Raw genomic sequence first — 10867 nt, 5'->3', positions numbered from 1 at the left:
CAACTACATTGCCAGGAAGAAAGCATGGCATAAAGGCGTTTAGTTTGCAGTCAAGTTTTGGAATTCTGGCTCTGCCTCTTCCTAGCCATGTGACCATGGGCAAGAGATTTAACCTTTCTGAGACACAGTTTCCTTGTGTGTTAAATAAAGATAATAATATCTACTTTGCTGAATGGTTGCAGGGATTAACCAAGATAAAATATTTAAAGCATCTTGCTCAGTGCCTGACACATAGTTGGCACCCAAAAAATGCAGTTTCCTTTTCCTACCTCAATGGGAAAACAAATTTGGCAGATCACGTCTCAATTATTAGAGGGTCCAGGGCCCAGCCTCTGTACCTTTTGTCCTTTAAACTGCACAATCCATAAACTACTGAAGGTGGGAAGAGGAAAAGAGGAAAATGAGGCAAGGATGGAAAACAGATGGGCGGGCAGAAAAAAGGTGCAGAGAGCAGCCTCAGCCTGAGACAGGAGAGCTTCTGTGGCTTAGACCCCCAGAGCACCCCAAAATCAGTGCACAAGGAATTTGCTAAGAGCAGCTGGCCCCTGGTTGGGGTGGGAGAAGGCTCCAGATTCACAGCCTGGTTTCAAGTGGGTCTTTCCCACTAGCCTGTCTGGGCTGGAAGCAGGGAACCTGATATTTACATACCTCCGCAGATGTGTCCCAACAGCCTGCTCGCCCTACCACGGTGGAGGAGGAATAATCGCACCAAGACCGAGCTCCCCAGTCCTCCCCCTTGAAGAGTCAGATGACCTCAGTGCTTCAATGCTCCAAATGGAGTAGGGCAGTGCGTGTGTGTGTGTGCGTGCATGCATGTGTGTGCACGTGTGTGTATGTGTGCAGCTCCAGTCCCGAGCAGAGGAGGCTGCAGGCCTGGGTTCAGAGGGATGCAACATCTGGCCAGCTGTGAGCCTGAGCCAGATGTGCGCCGGCCAGATGGAGGGCAAGCTCCCCTGGGTGGGGGTTGCACAGGAGGAAGTCATAACCTCATTGTGCGGCCTAATCCTGAACATATTACTCTGGAATATGTGCAGTATCAACAACACTGCCATAAAAAGAGGCCTCAATAAAGAGAGAAGAAGAAAGAGCAAGGCCTCAAGAGTTGTCAGTGGACCTCTGACACACTTTCTGGGATTGGGGGTGACATGGGGAGAGAGTATAGACTAGCACTTAATCCTGGGCTGTGGCTGCCCTTGTGCTTGTGAGGAGAGGGGGTTGAGCTGGGAGGTGGGTCTCCTGCCCTGCAGAGAGAGCTACTGAAAGCTCAAAGTCATGGACACAGCCAAAAAGGGCCTTTGTGACTGAGGCTGAAGGGTTAACAGACCTGGAGAAGGGGGTCCTGAGTCTAGGAAGAGCTGGAAGAAACAGGTCAGCCAGAGAAACACTCTGGGCCCCTCTCCTCTGCCTTCATGAAGCCAGGCATTCTGGATGCTTCTGGCAGGGAAGGCACTAGAATATCTATCTACACCTATTGTCCCCATTCCTATCCTCACAGCACTCCATCCCCCAACCCATTCTCATGGCTCTCATCCTGAGAGAACCAGCCAGATGAGCCACAAAGACTCAACGCAAGGCTATCAGGGCTAGGTGGTCTGCCTACCTGGGACATTGCACTAGGGCCCAGCCAGTGTTTTCTGGAACACCAACAAGGTAGGGTGGTCAAACAGGCTTCCTGGAGGCTATGGGGTCTCAAAAGATAAGAAGGATTTGACCAGATGATGAGAAGAGGAAAGGACATATTCTGTTCACCGTAGGAGGGCCCCAGCCCTGGAGATGCTGAGAGGGAGAGGGAAAGACAGAGAAAGCAAGACTAAAAGCAAAAAACCACATGGGAACCGGAAGCACCTCAGAGCCCAGGTGATCCAAGCCCCCCATCCGACAATAGGGAGAAAATGCAGAAAGAGGTGAATACAGGAGGAGGAAGCAGTGAAGGGCCCCCAATACTGGACTTACAGGCCCTCAGGAAACCCCACTCCCATCCCTGGCAGTTTCTCTGCACTGGAAACCCGAAGACAACCTGAAACAGTGGGCCAGAGTTGAGGGCAGGTAGCCTGCTCATTGGGAGGCAAGGGGCAGGGTGCGGGGGTGGCTGGAAGCTGAAAAAAGAGACCCAGGGAGGGGTGGGGGACACAGAGCAAGCATGAGGCCAGGCTGGCGGTTCTCTCCCCTTGCCTCCTGCACGATCGTGGCAAGCACAACTGCTTCTCATTAGCAAAAGTGACCGTGGAGGAGAAATCCAGCCCAACCCAGGTCACGGTCACAGCCCTGAGCAACCAGCAACAGCCAAGCCAGAGAGGAGCAGCCTGGGGCCCCAGGAGACCTGCAGCGGCTGTCTAGCCCCAGGTCCTAAGGTCACCCATGTCAGCACCTATAGTGGACAATGATGAAAAGGAAGAATGAAAATGGCTGGAGGGACAGGAAGGGAGGGAAATTGTGCCAGCATTCTCCTGGCTGTCCTGCCTGTTTTCTCCCTCCCAATTCATCCATCACACCATGGCCAAATTCATCCCACCACCCAGTCTCCTGCTGAGGAAGTGGCAATGGCTTCTCAACGCCTTGGTCAAGATAAACAAATTTCTAGGCCCCAATTTAAAGGTTCTCTGTGATTTAACAACCCTGGACGTCATCGATCCTCACTCCCATGGCTCTCCAGGCCAAGCCCTCCACCCCAGCGACTCTCCACAGAGGCCCCTGCACATATCCTGCCAAGTTCCTCTCTCTTTGCTCATGCACTTTTCTTAACCTAAAATGCCTTTTTGTCTCTATCAATTCATTGTTATTCCCCTTTTACATTCCACTCACCTGTGAAATTGGGAGAATAATAATGCCTACATCGTAGTTTTTGGAAGGATAAAATTAGAAAGTTCTTGGAACAGAGCCTGGCACGCAGTAAACGTTAGCTATTGGTATTGTTATTATTGTTCTATTCATGACCTTTCCAGTCTGAGTCCAAGTTCTGCCTTCTCTGTAGGGCACTCTGTCCCTGACCTGCCCACTCACGATTGTCATCACCCTTCTTCTTGCATTTGCCAACTCAATTCATGTATGTTTAAACAATATTTGTCAGGCTTCCTCTGCTATGCTAGGCACCATGGTAGACAGCATGGAGAAAATGGAGAATGAGAGGGTTATGCCCTGCCCTCGAAGAGCTTACAGTCTGGAGAAAGTCAAACAGTAAAAGTCAGTTACAGCGTGTGCAAGTGCTGAGCTTAGGGTACATATACTTCAATGCCATTGAGGAACAGAGGGAGGGTCAGTACTGAGGGACAGGAGGGCTTCTCAGAGGAGGTGATGGACAAGTGGGGAGCTGAAAGCCAAATAGGAATTAGCAGAGTGGAGGGAGGGAGAGGTGTTGCAAAGAGGAGGAGCAGCAGGGGCAGAGGCCCAGAGGGGAGAGGGAGGGTGATGGACATGGAAACTACAATGAGCTCAGGAAGGTTAAGAATGGACTGTGAGGAGGAATGGTGAAAGCTGAGGCTAGAGAGGTTTGGCAGCAGCCAGATGGTGAAAGGTTACATAAGCTGGGCTAGGACACTGGGGCCCAGTCCTGTAGGCAGTGGGGAATCATGGGAGGGGCTGTGGTGCTCACTCTGACCCTTAACATGTGCCTTGGACTGTTGTTAACTATCTCATGGCTGCCAGACTTGTCTCCTCAGGAAATTAGAACCTAGCGCCTTCTCACATCTCTTTTATCAGTGAGGTGGGATATCAGTAAGTAAATATCTATTGGATGTTCTTTTGAGGGCAGACCATGGACTGCACAGAGCAGGACCTCCATGCAAGTCCAGTGAGTTGAAGGAGGAGGAGGAGAAACGTGACAAAGCGGGAGGGCCATGAAGTGTAATAGGAGCATGTTCTGCCCTCCAGAGGGGAGTCCCAGGCCAGAATCAACCCCATGGAGCCTGAGATAAGCCACTGAAACATCCTCCCCCTCAGCTTCTTCCTCTGTAAGGTGAGCATCGGGCCATCTGTCTAACTGCCTACCACACATGAGAGTGCAGGTGAAAGCCCTGCAAAGGCGAGCTCTTTCCACAGGAGCAGGCAGATGCTGAGACAGGGAGAGGAAGGTGGGACCCCCTGTGGGGCAGGCTCTGGGGGCTGGTGAAGGAAGCCCAAACCAAGAAAGAAAATAAACAAATGTGTGCCTTTCAGCAACTCCCCCACCCCATTCACATGTGCTCCCTCTGTCCATTTCTCCCTCCCCAGCTTGTAGAAATCACTGTCAACAATCCGCGGCATGCAGTCACCTTTCCTAACACATTGCACAATATGGGCACCTGGAGAGTCAGATCAGGAGGCTCCGGGCTGTCCCTGTCCTGACCAGTCAGCATCTCCCCAGGAAACCTTCCCTGACTCCCAACTCACAGTAATCTCCCCCTTCTCTGACTTTGCAATTCCAGGCCCTACCTACGTGAAGTACATGACTTTGACTTCTCTCTAAGGGCACTCAGATGACCCTTCCTAGCCCCAAGACTAAGGTCCTTGAGGGAAGGATCAGGTTATTGCCTCTCCAGCATCCTCCAGAGTGCCCAGCGCAGGCTTCTCCAAGGCTTGGTGTGGTTGGTCCTTTCCAAAGATGTGAAGAGGACATGACAGTCTGAATGGGTCAGAGCTGGGACCCAGGGATGAAGACAGATTCACCAGGCAAAGGCCATAAGCTGGAAGCAGTGGCCACGTGGTTATTAGATGGAAAGGCTAAATCAGCAGGGCAGCTAGTGTCCCAATCCCAACAGGCAGGATGTGGAAATTCCAGGAAGCCAACAGCTGCTGCTCAGAAAGAAATGGAAAGGCACTGTAGGTTTTAGTGCCCGACAAAGGGTCTGAGGCCAGGCCTCACCCCAAGCAGCTGCCCTCAACCCCTCCCCAGCTTCATGGTACAGTGGGTGTGCCCAAGGACACAAAGCTGAAAAATGGGCTACCATCTGGAGAAGATGACAGGGCCTGAAGGACAGTGTCACCAAATGGCTTTCCCCCTGAGGCAATCAGGGCAGGGCTCATCAGCACTTTGAAAGGAACATCTGGCTGCTTCCAGATGTGGAACCAGATGTGAGAAAAATGACATGCTGGCATTGGCTGGTAGGCAAGTTCAGAGTCCATCCTTAACTCTCCCAGCTGGCCAGGCCCTCTCAAGGTCCTTCTGCCCATGCTCCTGTCTGCACACCTCCCACGGTTACATAGCCCTGGGCTGCAGGACTCTCAAGGTTGGCCAAGTAGCTTCTCATGCCCAGCTCTGGTCCACCCCAGAATCTATGCATTCTCTTCTTCAGTAGAAATGGGAACTAGCTGGTCACCATCCCTCACTCAAAAATCTGTGTGTGTTTATGTGTGTGTGTGCGTGCACATTCACAAAGAATCCTGAGAGCAAGAGGCCAAGTCAGGTCCCTTGCCCTGAAAAGGGCCCCAGAGAGGATGTAGCCCCACCCACTTGCTATACAGGTAAGGCAGCTGAGAAGGAGAGAAGGAGAGGTCTGCAGGGGCTGGGAGGAAGTCAGCCATGGGTCTAGCAGACTAGATCTCAGGCACCAGGAATACAGTGTTCTTTCCACACTGCCACCTCTTCCCCACTCTCTTCCACCTGCCAATCCACCAGGTCCAATCTCTGCCTGATATGCAGAATGCGGGGAGCCTCTTTCCTGGGGTGAGGCACTCACTGTCAAGAGCTGCAGGTGGTGATGTGCACGTGTCAGATCGAGGAAGAGCAATTGAAAGATGGCAATATCTCTTCCACGTTAGCACTAGCATTCCTCCTGTAGTAAGCAAGATAAAAGTCTCCAAAAGAAGAAGCCAAGACAGATTTGAGAGTGGGTAGATGGCAGAAGAGAAGCCCCAAGCACTGGTCTCTGAGGATGTGATCTGACAAGAGGAAGGTTCCTTGCTCACCCAAAGGAGAGCCTTTCCACTTCCTATGGGCGCTGAAGCCATCGTTGCTTCATTCCACAAGGGTCAGCACTTTTGGATTCTCACTCTGGTGGGTCCTAGACTCCAGAACCAGTGACTTCCCTAGACACATTGGCTAGGACTGGAAGGCACTTCCTGGAAGCTTTCTGGGACAAGAACCCCAAATATAAGCTTTCACAAGCCCATTTAATTCATCTTACAAAGCAATGCAAGGCCTAACTAAAACTTTGCCCAACCTCAGTCTTACAGCCTGTGAAATAGGCAAAGACCACTAGCGTGGGAAAGAAAACAACCAGTATCTTCAAGCAGAAGATGTGTTCACCTTGCTCTCAGTTCATTCTCACATGCGCTATAGCTTGAGACTCTGGGTTTCCTGGGAAGGGGCTGCTGTGTAGGGGCTAGGGCCAGTAAGCAGGAACAAATGGCGAGCTTTTCAAGCATCAACACTTTTCAATTTGAAATCTCTCTTTTCCAAACTCTGCAGAGCACATACTGTCCAGTCCCCTTCATTAAGGATTAATTACTAGCCAAGTCTGAAGTCTTTGGAGTTGTTTGGGAGTTATTTGAGCTGAAAAGGAAAACATAACTATGTTGTTATTTCTTCTAAATGGAAAAAGGATATTTTTTGTGGGTGTTTGCAATGCTTACAAACAGCTGAAGGGGTTTTTTACTCTATCTTTCCAAAAATCACTGCTCTAGGCCATGACCAAATATGGAAAAAATGACCAAATAAAAAAAAATCCCCAAACCATAAACTTTTCAGAAAGTCACAAATAGTTGAAATAGAAGCATGTAATAGAAATGGCCGGTGACCTTGCTTAGCACAATTTCCCACTATTTTCTGCCACCCCTGCCCACCTCTCATGTCTGTGATTCACCCAGGCATCTCTCAAGAGACTTTACCTTCTAGGCATCCAAGAATCAGGAGCCAAGTACAGAACAGTGTTGGGGGAGACCTCAGCACTGGATTAACATCCTCATTCCACAGATGAGGAAACCGAGGGCCGTGGATGCCATGAGTGACTTGCCCCAGGCCCCACAGCAAGCTTTGGCACAATCAGATTCCCAGCATGACTTTTACCAGGCTATAACCTCCATCCCCAGAAATGCTGCAGGGCAGACTGGGGCAGGGCCTGTGGGCCTCTCTGAGAAGCCAGAATGAGTAGCCATCTGTGGCTGTGCTTTGATGTGACCACCACTGAGAAGGTGAGCATTGTACAGGAGAGGGTGTTGGCCTGGAGACAGAGAATAAGACTTCCTTGTCTTTATTTTTATTTTTATTTTTTGATACGGAGTCTTGCTCTGTCACCCAGGCTGGAGTGCAATGGTGCGATCTCAGCTCACTGCAACCTCTGCCTCCCAGATACGAGCGATTCTCCTGCCTCAGCCTCCCGAGTAGCTGGGACTACAGACATGTGCCACCACACCTGGCTAATTTTGTTTGTTTGTTTGTTTTTTGAGACGGAGTTTTGCTCTTCCCGCCCAGGCTGGAGTGCAGTGGCGCAATCTTGGCTCACTGCAACCTCTGCCTCCTGGGTTCAAGCAATTCTCCTGCCTCAGCCTTCTGAGTAGCTGGGATTAAAGGCATGCGCCACCATGCCTGGCTAGTTTTGTATTTTTAGTAGAGACGGGGTTTCTCCATGTTGGTCAGGCTGGTCTTGAACTCCTGACCTCAGGTGATCTGCCCACCTCACCTCCCAAATTGCTGGGATTACAGGTGTGAGCCACCGTGCCCGGCCTTTTTTTTTTTTTTTTTTTTGTATTTTTAGTAGAGACAGGATTTCGCCACATTGGCCAGGCTGGTCTCAAACACCTGACCTCAGGTGATCCACCCACCTCGGCCTCCCAAAGTGCTGGGATTACAGGCATGAGCCACCATGCCCAGCAGACTTCCCTGTCTTGGAAGATGAGTGTGGCAGCCTCCTGTGAGGAGGAGTATACTCACTGTGCCAGCCACTACCAGGTAGCCTGGGACACGCTTCTTTCCCCAGTTCTTAGACAACTGGCACTGACGAAAAGGTAGGGGTTGGTGATGCTGCACCTCTATCCCTGGGTCCCGGGCTCTGATACATCAGAAACTTTGTCAAATCAGGAATCTCCTCCACAACATCCCTATAACCAAGATCCAGGGCAAGGTGCCTGGGAACTCATTCCACACATCAATTGCCCCTAAATGAGGAACAAAGAGAAGACTGGAGCCTTCCTCTCTTCAGAGCTGAGGTTGGAGCTCTGCTTTAACACAAGGGGTCGGCTGTAGGTATGGTCCAGTGTGGTAATATAATATTATGGTTAAAATTACAGCATCGGGCTGGGCCCAGTGGCTCATGCCTGTAATCCTAGCAGTTTGGGAAGCCGAGGCAGGCAGATCACCTGAGGTTGGGGGTTCGAGACCAGCCCAGCCAACATGGTGAAACCTAGTTTCTACTAAAAATACAAAAATTAGCTGGGCACAGTGGCACACACCTGTAGTTCCAGCTACTTGGGAGGCTGAGGCAGGAGGATCGCTGAAACCTGGGAGGCAGAGGCTGCAGCAAGCCCAGGTTGTATCACTGCATTCCAGCCTGGGCAACAGCGAGACTCCGTCTCAAAACAAACAAACAAAAATTAGACTTTTGGGTCTGAATCCTAACTCTATTATTTACTGGATATATGATCTGAAAGTTACTTAACTTGTCTGTGATTCAGTTTCCTCAGCTATAAGTGGAAGTAATATAGCACCTGCATCCTCTGGCTCACAGTAAATGCCATGTAAGTTGTAGCAATTATTACTGTTGTTAATTGCTCAATATTGACAACTTAGGGAAGAAAGAATAAACAGGTAGATGCCTAAGAACTCAGAACCTACTTCCTATGTTGGACAGAACCTCCCAACATCAGTTCAAGGGGACAAGTTAACCCCACCACCTTCCAGCACATGTCAGCATAGTCAGGGATGCAGGAGGAGAGGCCAAAAGCCCAAGACCTGGAGACCTGCCCATTCCCAGCCTCCTGCCAGCTCCTCCATGAACTCTGAAGAAGCTGCCAGGCTCGTTGGGGCCTTCATTTCTCCACTAGTAATATGAAGATAATAGAACCCTTTGCTGTCTGTCTAGTTGTTTGAGAGGCTCAGATGAAAGGCATAGGCAGCCAGGTGAGATGCTGCTATTACAGCTAATGACAGAACCAACACGCTTGTACGCTGCCGCCCAGCTCTGACTCAGGCTGTTTACGGTTCTTGCCTTGGTAGTGGGGGTTTGGGGAGGGTTGATTGGGTTTGTGGTCTGGGGAGAAGGGGGAGCCCCAGCCGGTGCCCTCGCCTGCCCTGCTACCGCACGTAAGTGCATCTGCCATGATCTAGGTTTTGGCAGGGCTTCCTCTCCCTGACTTGAGCCTCTACTGTCCTGTCTCTCTCAGAATTTCAGTGCCCCTTACTCCCATCCCTGCCCCCCTCCTCCCCTCCTGCCAGGACTCAGGCTCCAGCCCTGCGTGTGACACATCACTCCAGAGGACAATCAAGCCTGTTTAGAAACATGTGGGAGCCATGGTCTTTGGCTGCTGCAGCCAGAAGAATAAAACATTCCTCAAGGCCAGGCCCTCCCTCTCCCACCATCCCAGGGACAGCAACCCCATAAGGGCCGATCAGCATGGGACTGGACTCCTTCTGTGACCTCCACATCTGGTCAGATGCTGCAGGTCCCTCTCTCCCCCTGGGGAACTTCCAATGGGAGGTTGACCAGAGAACAGAGCCATTCCTGTTATGTGTCACCAGCTCAGTCTCTAGATTGTGGTTGGCCCCCTGTTCCCTGCCGAGAGCTGGAGGTGAAAGCGGGGCTGGCAAAGCAAAAAGTGGCTGCTATCAGGCAATTCTCAGGCTCCTAAAGGAAGAGGTCTCTCCTTGGCAGCTCAATCCAGTTTCAGGAAGCCTCTGCAATAGCCGCTGTCCTGACTTGGCATTAGCTTGGGGACATGCAAACTCATCCAGCCTCAATTCCAGTATAATGTGGGGGCTGAGGCAGCCCCATGCAAATGCCCCCCAGCCTCCCAAAGTGTCTCCTCTCCACTGAGGCTCTTGCTTTCCTGACCAGAACAGAGAGCTGGTCATTGGGATTTAGATGGCCAGGTGGCAGGAGGCACGCACAGTGGTCACCTGATTGCCTCTTCTAATCTATCTCTCTCCCTGGCCCCAGGAACTAGCCCTTGACTGCCCCAGCATATTTTCCCCTCTCCTCTTTCCCTCAAGCTCCCCCTACTCATCAAGTTCAGCCCTGACAGTCCTCCTTCTACCAATGCTCGTAAGCCCCTGGAGCACATCACATGGCAGACACCGAGTGCCAGAATGGGGGATAGCTAAAGAGAGCACAGAAAGAGGAAAGCTGTGCTGGAGACGAACCATGGAGTATGAAGAGAGAAAGCCAAACTTCCAGTGGGAGAAGGTGATCCGAGCCAGATCGGCTCGAAACTATCGGGACAGAACAAGGTTCACTTGGAGAAGACTGGGGAGAGCATTCTAGGCAGAGGGAACAGTACAAGGTAGAAGTGTATGAGGGAAGCGGTTTGGCATCTCTGGGAGAATCAGGTCTGACAAGGCATACGAGGCTGGGGTAAATGAGGAGTGCCCCCGACTGTGCTTTGGGAATCCTGGGCAATGGAGGAAGCGCAGGGTAGGAGTGCAGGGGCAGCCAGGGCGTTCGCTCAGACCGTCTTCACAGGAAGCCCTGGGAAGTTACACAGGGGGCTTCTTCATCCTTCCCAAGCCCCAGAAGGCAGGGAGGAACTGAAAGAAAATATTCTCATCTGTTTTCCTCTCTGTTAAACAGAGGCTCATTAGTGATTACTCATCTGCCCAAGGTCCTGCAGTAAGTCAGCAACCAAGCCGGTAGAATATTCTAGATGCCCAGGCCTGGAGGGGTCCTCAAGAGGTCACCTACTCTGCCTCTTGCCCCAGGCAGACCAGATCCCAACAAATCAGGCCTCTGACTATGCCTAACCA

General features: G+C 51.2%; 1 protein-coding gene across 4 annotated transcripts in view; it reads right to left on the bottom strand.

Annotated features, from left to right (window-relative positions):
* Positions 1–10867, bottom strand: part of LOC105467248 (neuregulin 2) — a 266503-nt gene that overhangs the window by 108383 nt on the left and 147253 nt on the right. The window lies entirely within an intron of this gene.

The sequence above is a fragment of the Macaca nemestrina genome, chromosome 6 (assembly GCF_043159975.1).
Source record: "Macaca nemestrina isolate mMacNem1 chromosome 6, mMacNem.hap1, whole genome shotgun sequence".
NCBI lineage: Eukaryota > Metazoa > Chordata > Mammalia > Primates > Cercopithecidae > Macaca > Macaca nemestrina.
This window is presented reverse-complemented; position numbering and strand designations above follow the sequence as displayed.